The 14,659-nt window shown below is 46.5% G+C and overlaps 1 protein-coding gene across 9 annotated transcripts in view; it reads left to right on the top strand.

The window, feature by feature from the left end:
• The first annotated feature begins 2,513 nt into the window (after positions 1-2,513).
• Positions 2,514-14,659, top strand: part of LOC139269797 (oocyte zinc finger protein XlCOF6-like) — a 37,184-nt gene continuing 25,038 nt past the window's right edge. For 2 of the 9 annotated variants that reach the window (XR_011594360.1, XM_070888394.1), the window contains exons 1-2: positions 2,660-2,811; positions 4,002-4,276. The gene's annotated coding sequence lies outside the window, so the exon portion shown is untranslated. The other 7 variants (XR_011594356.1, XR_011594358.1, XR_011594357.1 and 4 more) reach the window with 7 other exon arrangements.

Consider the following 14,659-nt stretch of genomic DNA (forward strand, 5'->3'; position numbering starts at 1 on the left):
TCTAAACTTTGTGTCACGTGTCGTCCTTTGTCCTGTAATTCCCAAGGTCTACAAATCAAGGAAGAGTGTAAAACAAACACCCTACACAGGGTACCAAGACATAAGCATTTCTGAGCATCTACTACCAGTCTTGGAGACATCTCGTCTCCAAGTTCTAAACAACGATTTAAAACACAGCATATGTATCAGTTTTATACATTCGTATCAGTGTTATACATTTTTAGGCATCCCTGATTTCTAACACTTCCCACACACAGTGCAAGTGAACGGCCTCTCCCCGGTGTGACTACGTCGATGAGTTTTCAGGTCAGACAGGCAATTGAATCCCTTCCCACAATCCCCACATTTCCACAGTTTCTGCGTGATGCGAGAGTCCTTGTTCTGTTGGACAATCGGTTGAAGCCTTGCCCATACACAAAACACGTGTACAGTTTCTCCCCACTGTGAATGGTGTGATGTTTTCCCTGGCTGTGTAACTGGTTAAAGCACTTTCCACAGTCAGTACACATATTCCGTCAGATCTTGACGTGATATTTGGTTTGAGTTTCCCATCTGCAATTCCACCCATTCTAATACCCTGTAAAAAGAGATTACAGAACTCATCACTGTAAGTACAGGAAAGAAATTCAGAACAGAAAATTCTAGTTTCTATGGAACATTCTTTCCTCTTTTATTCCTCCAAAGCTGTAAATCCCTGTCCCACACATTAACTCTCCTCCCTGTGCTAAAATCTAAACACATTGAACATCTCAAGACACTTCACCCTCCACTCCCAGTTTTCCCCAACAACTGTGGCTGGGTTCAGTTCTACACTTACTGGGACCCTGAAGCCCCGACCACTCCTTGTTCCTGGTGCAGAGACACTGCCCATTAAAACAGTCACAGAAATATTGCCCTTTTGAACAGTCCCAGAGTCACTCTCCCTTTAAACAGGTACAGATACACTGCCCCTTTAAACAGACACAGAGACACTGCCCCTTTAACAGTCCCAGAGTCACTCTCTCTTTAAACAGGCAGAGTGACATTGCCCCTTTAAACAGGCACAGCTACACTGCCCCTTTAAACAGCAACAGAGACTATGTGAAACTAAGAAAGAAGCATTATTGGCCGATTAAAACTAAACCGGATGCTGGCGCCTGTAAATAGCGCTCCACCCACTGCCATCCGACTGAAACCCGACTGTCGTTGTCAGTGCCAGGTGCAGGACCAGGGGACAAGGGCCAATTTTTGTTCCGGGCGCTGTGCATGGCGATGATGTCGGCATCACGGAGCACAGCAGAGTGGGGTGCAACGTGTTACCTCCAATGGTAAACTGCCGAATTTAGCGAGAGGCACTGTTCTCACCGCCCAGTTGCAAACTCATTTACACCCCATTATCGCCAGCCGGGGATGCTAACGGGAGGTGCAAAGTAGCCCAATTTCACCCCCTCTCCCTTTAAACAGGCACAGAGACACTGTCCCTTTAAACAGGCGCAGAGATACTGTCCCTTTAAACAGGCATGTAGACACTGACCCTTTAAACAGACACAGAGACACTGCCCCTTTAAACAGGCACAGAGACACTGTCCCTTTAAACAGGTACAGATACACTGCCCCTTTAAACAGACACAGAGACACTGCCCCTTTAAACAGGCACAGAGACACTGCCCCGAAAACATTCACAGAGACAGTCTCCTTTTAAACAGGCACATAGACACCACCCCTTTAAACAGGCGCCTTGACACTGCCCCTTTAAACAGGCACAGAGGCACCGCCCCTTTAAACAGGCGCCTTGACACTGCCCCTTTAAACAGACACAGAGACACTCTCCCTTTAAACAGGCACAGCGACACTGCCCCTTTAAACAGACACAGAGCCACTCTCTCTTTAAACAGTCACAGCGACACTCTCCCTTTAAACAGGCACAGAGACACTGGCCCTTTAAACAGTAACAGTGACACTCTCCCTTTAAACAGACACAGAGCCACTCTCTCTTTAAACAGTCACAGCGACACTCTCCCTTTAAACAGGCACAGAGACACTGGCCCTTTAAACAGTAACAGTGACACTCTCCCTTTAAACAGGCACAGAGACACTCTCCCTTTAAACAGGCACAGAGACACTGCCCCTTTAAACAGACACAGAGCCACTCTCCCTTTAAACAGGCACAGAGACACTCTCCCTTTAAACAGGCACAGAGACACTCTCCCTTTAAACAGGCACAGAGACACTGCCCCTTTAAACAGTCACAGCGATAGTCTCCCTTTAAACAGGCACAGAGACACTGTCCCTTTAAACAGGCACAGAGACACTCTCCCTTTAAACAGGCACAGAGACACTGCCCCTTTAAACAGTCACAGCGATAGTCTCCCTTTAAACAGGCACAGAGACACTCTCCCTTTAAACAGGCACAGAGACACTGCTCCTTTAAAGCGAGTGCGCTTTATTTTTTGCCGCTTGATTGATTGGTGCAGCAGCCCCCACCCCCATGGCTGATTGACATGGAGCAGCACATGCTAGGTCGGCTGATGCCTCGCCATTGGCTACGGGCTGAGTGGCGACGGCACGCGGGCGGGAGTGCGGTTTGTTGGTCGCAGCCTTTGAGCTCGGTGACTCGGATGGTCGGAGAGCCGCAGCAGATGAGGCAGGGAGGGGACTTTTGCGCAGGTGCGGGGCTAGTGCATTGTGGGAGATTACCCGCGGACGGACCGAACACGGCGTTTCGCAGCCACAGCAGAGGAGGTAGGAGCGGCCCGGGCAGCGTGCCCAGCCAGGCTCCCTGCGGACTCACACACTCACTAGTGTGGCCGCCGAACTGCGGGGCAGCTTCAGGTGTGGACGGGCCTTTGTTACTAGCACAGGGTGGTGAGAGTGATGGGGGTTGGGGGGAGTTCGGCCACCATCTTTGGGCAGGAAGGGGCCACATGCCCGCAGGGAGCAGGAAGAGAGATGGATGGGGCTTGCTCTGACCTCAGATCGCTCCCCATTGTCCCGCCGCAGGGCAGGGAGCATGCGCGGCAGCCATCTTACTGCAGGAAGGCCATCAGGTACAGGATGGTGACCAGTGACATGAATACATAAGAACATAAGGAACAGGCGCTCGAGCCTGCTCTACCATTCAATAAGATCATGGCTGCAGCATCTAGAGTGGTTCTCCTTGGAGCAGAGAAGGTACAGGACAGGTTTAAAAGAGGTGGTCACAAAAAGTAAGGCTTTTGATTGAGTAAGGGAACAGTGATTATGCTCACAGAATCATAGAATGATTACAGCATGGAAGAAGCACGTGCCAGCTTCCGGCATGTCCCACTCCCCCAACCTTTGGCCTACACTTGCAAATTTTTTTCTTTCAGATACTTATTCAACTCCCTTTTGAAAACCATGACTGAGTCTGCCTCCACCACCCTTTCAGGCAGTGCATTCCAGATCCGCACCACTCGCTGCGTAAAAAAGTTTTTTCTTCCATCGCCTTTGGTTCTTCTGCCAATCACCTTGAATCTGTGTCCTCTGGTTCTTGACCCTTCCGCAAATGGGAACAGTTTCTCTCTATCTACTCTGTCCAGACCCCTCATGATTTTGAACACCTCTATCAAATCTCCTCTCAACCTTCTCTGCTCCAAGGAGAACAAACCCAGCTTCTCCAGTCTATCCACGTAACTGAAGTCCCTCATCTCGTGAATCATTCTAACATTCTTGTAAATCTTTTCTGCACCCTCTCTAAGACCTTCACATCCTAATGTATGTTGCCCAGATTTGGACACAATACTTCAGTTCAGGCCGAACCCATGTTTTATAAAAGTTCATCATAACCTCATTGCTTTTGTACTCTATGTCTCTGTGATGCCCAGGATCCCGTAAGCTTTTTTAACTGCTTTCTCAACCTGTCCTACCATCTTCAACAATTTTTGCACATATACCCGCAGGTCTTACTGTTAATGCACCCGCTTTAGGATTGTACCCTTTAGTTTATATTGCTTCTCCTCGTTCGTTTAATCATGCTTCTCTAATTTTATTTCTTAACTCAGATTCACAGCCTTATTTTATTTCTTCCTCTGAGCCCCAACTTAATCTGGCAGCGCAATGTTGGCAAGTGGTGATTGATTGCTCCGGGAACCAACAGGAAGAGAGCTCAGAAGCCGGAGGACCCAGGGATCAGCATGTTCTGCAGCCCCCTCGATCAAATCTCCTCTCAAACTTCTCTGCTCCAAGGAGAACAACTGCTTCTCCAGTCTATCCACATAACTGAAGTCCCTCATCTCCCCTTTGTGCTTGAGGGGCGGATCCTGAGTTGGCCTGTCAGGTGAGTCAGTGCGAGCCCTTATTAAACAATTTATCTTTTAAGGTTAAATCGAGATTTCTTTTGTCAACAAAACAGTTTAACATTTGTCATTATTTTGTTTCCCTGGAGTTCCTATTGTGAGTTTCAGACACTTCGATGCCAAGTGGACCAGGTGTTTAAAGGTCATTCAATTCCCTCTTTCCATGTCGCTGTTAGTTAAAGGAACAGAGATTGATTTCCCCTCATTATGCATTTGTAGTAGTTAAAGTAACATCCTTCCTGTTGGTAGTGAGTCACATTCTGTACAGAGGAGATGGCTGGTGGCTTTAGCCTTTAAAATACTCATCCTCTTGTTCAAATCTCTCCAGAGCCTCGCCTCTCCCTATCTCTAACCTCCTCCAACCCATCAACCCTCTTAATAGGCTGAGTTTGTTTTCTTTGAAACAGAGAAGGCTGAAGGGAAACCTTATTGAGGTGTATAAAATTATGAGGGGCCTAGATAGAGTGGCTAGGAAGGACTTATTCTGAAGGACTCCTTAGCAGAGGGGTCAACAACCAGGGGGCATAGATTTAAAGTAACCTTATCGAATGCTTTTTGGAAATCCAAATATACTACATTCACTGGTTCCGTTTTAAATGCCCTGCTAGTTACATCCTCAAAAAAACTCTAATAAATTTGTCAAACACGATATCCCGTTCATAAAACCATGTTGACTCTGCCTAATCATGTTTCTAAGTGCCCTACTTAACAATGGATTCCAGTATTTTCCAGACGACTGCTGTCATCTGGCGTGTAGTTCCCTGTTTTCTCATTTCCCTCCTTTCTTGACTAGCGATGTTATATTTGCTATCTTCCAATCCGCTGGGACTGTTTTAGATTCTAGGGAAATTTGGAAGATCAAAACGAATGCATCCGCTATCTCTGCAGCGATCTCTTTTAGAACCCGAGGATGTAAACTGTCAGGTCCAGGGCATTTGTTGGCTTTTAGTCCCATTAGTTTCTCTGGTACTTTTTCTCTACTTATATGCATTACATTAAGTTCCTCACCCTCATTTGACATTAGGTTCCCCACCATTTTAGGTGTGTTTTGTACATCTTTTACTGTGAAGATAGATACAAAATATTTGTTTAACATTTCTGCCACTTCCTTATTCCCCATAATCTGCTGTGTAGTGAAGGTCATGTCCATTGTGCCCCTTAATGGGCGGAATCCGCATTGCGACTCTGGGAGGAGCTCTTCAGCCACAGGGAGAAGGCAATTGAGGAGGATTCTTGTGATTACTTTCCCGGTGGTCGCTACCAGGGAGATTCCTCTGCAGTTATTGCAGTCGGACTTGTCACCTTTCTTGAAGACGGTCACGATTACAGTGTCTCTGAGATCTCCTGGGATGATCTCCACCTTCCAGATAAGAGAGATGAGGTCATGAATCCGCGCCAGTAATGCTTCTCCACGTGACAGACACAAGAGAAATGCAGGGAACAGTACCAACCCTTGTATATGGCCGCCTTTGACTTCACAAAAGCCTTCGATACAGTCAACTATGAGGGATTATGGAGCATCCTCCTCAGATTCGGCTGCCCTCAAAAGTTTGTCACCATCCTCCGCCTGCTTCACGATGAGATGTGATCATGACCAACGGATCCACCATGGATCCAATTCACGTTTGGAGCGGGGTCAAGCAAGGCTGTGTCATCGCACTAACGCTCTTCTCGATCTTCCTTGCTGCAATTCTCCATCTCACCCTCAGCAAGCTCCCCGCTGGAGTGGAACTAAATTACAAGACAAACGGGAATCTGTTCAACCGCTGCCACTTCCAGGCCAGATTCAAGGTCGTCCTATTCTCCGTCATTGAATTATAGTACGCAGGCGATGCCTGCGTCTGCGCACACTCAGAGGCCGAATTCCAAGCCCTCGTCAATACCTTCACCGAGGCATACGAGAGCATAGGCCTTACACTAAACATCGATAAGACAAATGTCCTCTACCAACCTGCCCCCGCCACACAGCACTGCCCCCCAGTTATCAAAATCCACGTCGAGGCCTTGGACAACGTGGATCATTTTCCATACTACGGGAGCCTACTGTCAACAAGGACAGACCTCGATGACGAAGCCCAACACTGCCTTCAGTGTGCCAGTGCAGCCTTCGGTCGCCTGAGGAAGAGAGTGTTTGAAGACCAGGACCTCAAACCGGGTACCAACCGGGTCTACAGAGCAGTAGTGATACCCGTCCTCCTATATGGCTCAGAGACATGGACTATGTACAGCCGGCATCTCAAATCACTGGAGAAGAACCACCAACGTTGCCTGCGCAATATCCTGCAAATTCATTGGCAGGATAGGCACACAAATGTCAGTGTTCTCGCTCAGACCAACATCCCCAACATCGAAGCATTGACCACACTCGATCAGCTCCGCTGGACGGGACACATCATCCGCATGCCTGACACGAGACTCCCAAAACCAGCACTCTAACTTGGAGCTCCGACATGGCAAATGAGCCCCAGGTGGGCAGACACAATGTTTCAAGGACACCCTCAAAGCTTCCTTGAAAAAGTGCAACATCCCCATCGACACCTGGGAATCCCTGGCCCAAGACCGCCCAAAGTGGAGGAAGAGCATCCGTGAAGGCGCTGAACACCTCGAGTCGCTTCACCAAAAACAAGTTGTAACCAAGCGTTAGCAGGGGAAGGAGCGCATGGCAACCCAGGCACCCCACCCACCCGTTCCTTCAACCACCATCTGCCCACCTGTGACAGAGACTGTAGGTCCCGCATTGGACTCTTCAGTCATCTGAGAATTCATTTTTAGTGTGGAAGCAAGTCATCCTCGACTCCCTAAGGGAGGGACTGCCTAAGAAGAAGATTTCCCATAATAATTTCTCCTATCTCAGCCTCTAAGGGACCAACATTTACTTTCTCTACTCTTTCTTTTTACATTGCTAGTGCTGTTGGGGAGGGTTTAACTAATATGGTCGGGGGATGGGAACCTATGCAGGAAGACACAGGGAGGTAAAATGGAGGCAGAAAGAAAAGGTAGAAAGGAGATAAGGAAAAGTGGAGGGCAGAAAAATCAAAGGCAAAAATCAAAAAGGGCCACATTACAACATAATTCTAAAAGGAGAAAGAGTATCAAAAAAACAAGCCTGAAGGCTCTGTGTCTCAATGCGAGGAACATTCGTAATAAGGTGGATGAAGTGACAGGATCGGTCCAAGTCAGCATGGATTTATGAAAGTGAAATCATGCTTGACAAATCTTCTAGCATTTTTTTGAGGATGTAACTAGTAGAGTGGACAAGGGAGAACCAGTGGATGTGGTGTGTTTGGACTTTCAAAAGGTTTTTGACAAGAAATTAGTGTGCAAAATTAAAGCACATGGTATTGGGGGTCATGTATTGACGTGGATAGAGAACTGGTTGGCAGACAGGAAGCAGAGAGTCGGAATAAACGCGTCCTTTTCAGAATGGCAGGCAGTGAGTAGTGGGGTACCGCAAGGTTCAGTGCTGGGACCCCAGCTATTTACAATATACATTAATTAGACGAAGGAATTGAATGTAATATCTCCAAGTTTGCAGATGACACTAAGCTGGGTGGCAGTGTGAGCTGTGAGGAGGATGCTAAGAGGCTGCAAGGTGACTTGGACAGGTTAGTTGAGTGGGCAAATACATGGCAGATGCAGTATAATGTAGATAAATGTGAGGTTATTCACTTTGGTGGCAAAAACAGGAAGACAGAATATTATCTGAATGGTGACAGATTAGGAAAAGGGGAGGTGCAACGAGACCTGGGTGTCATGATACATCAGTCATTGAAAGTTGCCATGCAGGTACAGCAGGCAGTGAAGAAAACAAATGGCATGTTAGCCTTCATAGCAAGAGGATTTGAGTATAGGAGCAGGGAGATCTTGCTGCAGTTGTATAGGGTCTTGGTGAGGCCACACCTGGAATATTGTGTACAGTTTTGGTCTCCTAATCTGAGGAAGGACATTCTTGCTATATTGAGGGAGTGCAGCGAAGATTCACCAGACTGATTCCTGGGATGGCAGGACTGACATATGAGGAGAGACTGGATCGACTCGGTTTATATTCACTGGAATTTAGAAGAATGAGAGGGGATCTCATTGAAACATACAAAAATTCTGACGGGATTGGACAGGTTAGATGCAGAAAGTTGCCACCAAAGTGAATAACCTCACATTTATCTACAGTAAAAGGGAATATTATTTGAATGGGAAGAAATTACAACATGCTGCGGTGCAGAGGGACCTGGGGGTCCTTGTGCATGAATCCCAAAAAGTTAGTTTGCAGGTGCAGCAGGTAATCAGGAAGGCGAATGGAATGTTGGCCTTCATTGCGAGAGGGATGGAGTACAAAATCAGGGAGGTCCTGCTGCAACTGTATAGGGTATTAGTGAGGCCGCACATGGAGTACTGCGTGCAGTTTTGGTCACCTTACTTAAGGAAGGATATACTAGCTTTGGAGGGGGTACAGAGACGATTCACTAGGCTGATTCTGGAGATGAGGGGGTTACTTTATGATGATAGATTGAGTAGACTCGGTCTTTACTTGTTGGAGTTCAGAAGGTTCAGGGGTGATCTTATAGAAACATTTAAAATAATGAAAGGGATAGACAAGAAAGAGGCAGAGAGGTTGTTTCCACTGGTCGGGGAGACTAGAACTAGGGGGCACAGCCTCAAAATACGGGGGGGAGCCAATTTAAAACCGAGTTGAGAAGGAATTTCTTCTCCCAGAATCTGTGGAATTCTCTGCCCAAGGAAGCAGTTGAGGCTAGCTCATTGAATGTATTCAAATCACAGATAGATAGATTTTTAACCAATAAGGGAATTAAGGGTTACGGGGAGCGGGCGGGTAAGTGGAACTGAGTCCACGGCCAGATCAGCCATAATCTTGTTGAATGCCGGAGCGGGCTCGAGGGGCTAGATGGCCTACTCCTGTTCCTAATTCTTATGTTCTTATGATGTTGGGGAAGTTCAGAACCAGGGGTCACAGTCTAAGGATAAGGGGTAAGCCATTTAGGACTGAGATGAGGAGAAACTTCTTCACTCAGAGAATGGTGAACCTGTGGAATTCTCTACCACAGAAAGTTGTTGAGGCCAGTTCGTTACATATATTCAAGAGGAAGTTTGATGTGGCCCTTACGGCTAAAGGGATATGGAGAGAAAGCAGGAATGGGGTACTGAAGTTGCATGATCAGCCATGATCATATTGAATGGTGGTGCAGGCTCGAAGGGCCGAATGGCCTACTCCTGCACCTACTTTCTATGTTACATACTTGTAGAAGCTCTTATAATCTGTTTTTATATTTCTGGCAATTTTTCTCTCATTCTATTTTTTCACTTGTTATCAATTTTTTGGTCATACTTTGCTGGTTTCTGAAACTCCCAATCCTCAGGCTTACTACATATTGCATATTCTTTGCAATATTATAAGCTTCTTCTTTAGTTTCAGACTAAAGCAAATCACTCTCAAACATAAGGGGCATATAGGATAGGATAAATAAATCAAGACAACCTTATGATAGATACCGAGTGCTCAATACTGCAGAAGCCGAGAGGAGTATAGAAAGTGCAGGGATGAAATTAAAAAGGAAATTAGGAAAGCAAAGAGAGGGTATAAAAGAATGTTGGCAATTAACATCAAGGAAAACCCAAAGATGTTTTATAAATACATTAAGAGCAAGAGGATAACTAAAGAGTAGGGCCTATTGGAGACCAAAAAAGCAAACCTGTGTGTGGAGGCGGAAGACGTGGGTATGGTTCGTGATGAATACTTTGTGTCTGCTTTCACAAAAGAGAGGGACGATGCGGACATTGCAATCGGGGTCAATGAGTGTGAAATACTAGATGAAATAAACATTGTGTGAGAGAGGAAGTATTAAGGAGTTTAGCATCTTTTGAAAGTGGATAAATCCCCAGGCCCAGATGAAATGTATCCCAGGCTGTTGAGAAGCAAAAGAGGAAATAGCAGAGCCTTATCATTTTCCAATCCTCTCTGGCTACACGTGTGGTGCCGGAGGACTACTAGGGTTGTACCGTTGTTTAAAAAGGGAGAAAGAGATAGACCGAATAATTACAGGCAAATCAGCCTAACCTCGGTGGTGGGAAAATTATTGGATAAAATTCTGACAGGATAAATTTCATTTAGAAAGACATGGATTAATCAAGGACAGTCAGCATGGATTTATCAAGGGAAGGTCATGTCTCACTAACGATTGAATTTTTCGAGGAGGTGACCAGGAAGATCGATGAGGGTAGTGCGTATGATGTAGTGTATATGGATTTTAGCAAGGCATTTGATAAGGTCCCACATGGCAGACTGGTCACAAAAGTAAAAGCCCAGAGCAAAGTGGCAAGTTGAATCCAAAATTGGCTCAGAGGCAGGATTCAAAGGGTAATGATCGATGGGTGTTTTTGTGACCTCTGTGGGGTTCCGCAGGGCTCAGTAATTGGTCCCTTGCATTTTGAGTTATATGTCGATGATTTGGACAAATGTAGGGGGTACAATTAAGAAGTTTGCAGAGGAAACAAAAATTGGCCGTGTGGTTGATAATAAAGAAGAAAGCTTCAGGAAGATATCAATGGACTGGTCAAGTGGGAAGAACAGTGGCAAATGGAATTCAATCTGCAGAAATTTTAGCTAATGCATTTATGAAGGGCTAACAACACAAGGAAATACACAGTAAATGGCCGGACACTGAGAAGTGTAGAGGACCTTGGAGTGCATGTCCACAGATCCCTGAAGGTACCAGGACAGGTAGATAAGGTGGTTAAGAAGGCATGTGGGATACTTGTCTTTATTAGTCGAGGCACAGAATATAAGAGCAGTGAGGTTATGCTTGAACTGTATAAAACACTAGTTAGGCCACAGCTAGAGTACTGCATGCAGTTCTGGTCACCATATTACAGGGAAGATGTGGTTGCACTAGAGAGGGTACAGAGGAGATTTACAAGGATGTTGCCTGGACTGGAGAATTTTAGCTATGAGGGAAGATTGGATAGGCTGTGTTTTTGTTATTTGGAACAGCGTAGGCTTAGGGGATACCTGATTGAGGTGTATAAAATTATGAGGGCCTAGATAGAGTGGATAGGAAGGATCTATTTCCCTGAGCAGAGGGGTCAATAACAGAGTGACTTTTTGTAGTATCCTTTTTCTGTCCTTCCGTGCCTGCGTCCTCTGGACAACACCCCCCGATTACTACCGCCCGGAACCAGAAGTGGGGCCCCGCAATTGATCCTGTTGTTCCTCCGAGCCTGTGGGCTGGGAGAGTGGGGGAGAGAGCGGCGACGGGCTGGGGGAGAGAGAGAGAGAAAGAGAGACATTGGGTGGGGGGAGGGGGAGAGAGGTGGCGGGCGGGTGAGGGAGAGAGGTGGCGGGCGGGTGAGGGAGAGAGGTGGCGGGCGGGGTAGAGTGAGGCGGCGGGCGGTGGAGGTAGGGAGAGGCATTGGCCGGGGGGAGAGGCATTGGCCGGGGGGAGGGGGGGGGGGGGGGGGAAGAGGCATTGGCCGGGGGGGGGGGGAAGAGGCATTGGCCGGGGGGAGGGAAGAGGCATTGGCCGGGGGAAGGAGGGAGAGAGGCGGGCAATGTAAGAATAAAATGATAAAATTGATTCTGCATATAATCTCATTTATTATATATATACACATATGAAAAGACAAGTTTGAAGAGACAAAATGGATACCTTCACCAAGCTCATGTCTTCTCTGGCGGGAGCTCAAGGAACAAAGGAAGCATGACTTTGAAACCCACCAAACGAGAAAAGGTGTTAATTGGAAAGCCATTAATCTAATCAAGGAATGGCACAGCCCTCCAGACAGACACATGGATGAGGAGAAGCCAATCAGGAACGGCCCTGGAAACCAAGACCCAATCCTGAGGCTTTCTGACAAACAATGGATTTTAGGGTTATAAAACGTCAAGCCAAAGATTGCTGGGTCTCTCTCTTTTCTTAAGCACACGGCAAAGCAGGACCTTCCTCTACAGACCAAGAAGCAGGCCATCATTGTATCTGCTGTAACTAAGTAGATCCGTAGGATAGCTGACGACTGTTGTTTCTCTGATAAGATGTGCATGTTTAATAAACTATTCCAAATTGTTTTAAAAGAATCAGTCTTGTCAATTTAATGCCAGAGATTTAGAAATCTTACAGTGGGAGAAGAGAGGCGGCGGACAGAGGGTGGGGGTGGGGAGAGAGAGGGCGAGAGAGACACATGGGGGGGGGGGTGGGAGAGAGGAAGCGGGAGAGGGAACTCAGGGAAGACGGATCATATTCTTTCAACCCCCTTTACACCCACACCCGATTTCTCGGAAAGCTCAGTACGTGTGTTACAAGGGACATTGTTGGAGTGGATGAAATCCAGAAGTCACGAAGGGGAGGATATGCAGAAGGGATTAGCGCTCCTGCTCCTATGACTCAGTCACACTGGACGATGCCTTTATCCAGTGAACCATTGGGAGGAGGGTCCAGTGACCCTGCTGGAAAATGCATGTGTTAGGCATCAAGAGAGGACAGTGGAATAGCCTGTCGACATTCACTGTTGAGGTTCACACGAGGAGATTGGGCACATATTGGAGAGAAACTGGGGAGTGTAGTACTGAACCCAGCCAGAGTCAGCACCTCCAGGGGAGGAGAGAACATAAGAACGTAAGAAATAGGAGCAGGAGTAGGCCATACGGCCCCGCGAGCCTGCTCCACCATTCAATACAATCATGGCTGATTCGATCATGGACGCAGGTCCACTTCCCTGCCTGCTCCCCATAACCCCTTATTCCCTTATCGGTTAAGAAACTGTCTATCTCTGTCTTAAATCTACTTAATGACCCAGCTTCCACAGCTCTCTGACGCAGCGAATTCCACAGATTCATAACCCTCTGAGAGAAGAAATTCCTCCTCATCTCAGTTTTAAATGGACGGCCCCTTATTCTAAGATTATGCCCCCTAGTTCTAGTCTCCCCCATCAGTGGAAACACCCTCTCTGCATCCACCTTGTCAAGCCCCCTCATAATGTTACACATCTCGATAAGATCACCTCTCATTCTTCTGAATTCCAATGAGTAGAGGCCCAACCTTCTCAACCTTTCCTCATAAGTCAACCATCTCCGGAATCAAACTAGTGAACCTTCTCTGAACTGTCCAAAGCAAGTATATCCTTTCGTAAATATGGAAACCAAAACTGCACGCAGTATTCCAGGTGTGGCCTCACCAATACCTTGCATAGTTGTAGCAAGACTTCCCTGCTTTTATACTCCCATCACCCTTGCAATAAAGGCCAAGATTCAATTGGCCTTCCTGATCACTTGCTGTACCTGCATACTATCCTTTTGTGTTTCATGCACAAGTACCCCCGGATCCCGCTGTACTGCAGCACTTTGCAATCTTTCTTCATTTAAATAATAACTTGCTTTGATTTTTTCTGCCATAGTGCATGACCTCACATATACTCCATCTGCCAAATTTTTGCCCACTCACTTAGCCTGCCTATGTCCTTTTGCAGATTGTTTGTGTCCACCTCACACATTGCTTTTCCTCCCATCTTTGTATCATCAGCAAACTCAGTCCCTTCTTCCAAGTCATTAATATAGATTGTAAATAGTTGGGGTCCCAGCACTGATTCCTGGTTGCTGGTTGCCAACCAGAGAATAAACCATTTATCCCGACTCTCTGTTCTCTGTTAGTTAGCCAATCCTCTATCCTCTATCCATGCTAATATATTACCCCCAACCCCGTGAACTTTTATCTTGTGCAGTAACCTTTTATGTGGCACCTTGTCAAATGCCTTCTGGAAGTCCAAATACACCACATCCACTGGTTCCCCTTTATCCACCCTGTTCGTTACATCCTCAAAGAACTCCAGTAAATTTGTCAAACATGATTTCCCCTTCATAAATCCATGCTGACTCTGCCTGACCGAATTTTGCTTTTCCAAATGTCCTGCTACTGCTTCTTGAATAACGGACACCAACATTTTCCCAACCACAGATGTTAGACTAACTGGTCTATAGTTTCCTGCTTATTGTCTGCCTCCTTTTTTAAATAGGGGCATTACATTTGCAGTTTTCCAATCTGCTGGAACCTCCCCAGAATCCAGGGAATTTTGGTAAATTACAACCAATGCATCCATAATCCCTGCTGCTACATCTTTTAAGACCCTAGGATGCAAGCCATCAGGTCCAGGGGATTTATCTGCCTTAAATCTCATTATCTTACTGAGTACCACCTCCTTAGTGATTGTGATTGTGTTACATTCCTCCCCACCTATAGCCCCTTGACTATCTACTGTTGGAATATTGTTAGTGTCCTCTACCGTAAAGACTGATACAAAATATTTGTTCAGAGTTTCTGCCATCTCCATGTTCCCCATTACTAATTCCCTGGTCTCGTCCTCTA

Source organism: Pristiophorus japonicus, chromosome 1 (assembly GCF_044704955.1).
Source record: "Pristiophorus japonicus isolate sPriJap1 chromosome 1, sPriJap1.hap1, whole genome shotgun sequence".
NCBI classification, from domain to species: domain Eukaryota; kingdom Metazoa; phylum Chordata; class Chondrichthyes; family Pristiophoridae; genus Pristiophorus; species Pristiophorus japonicus.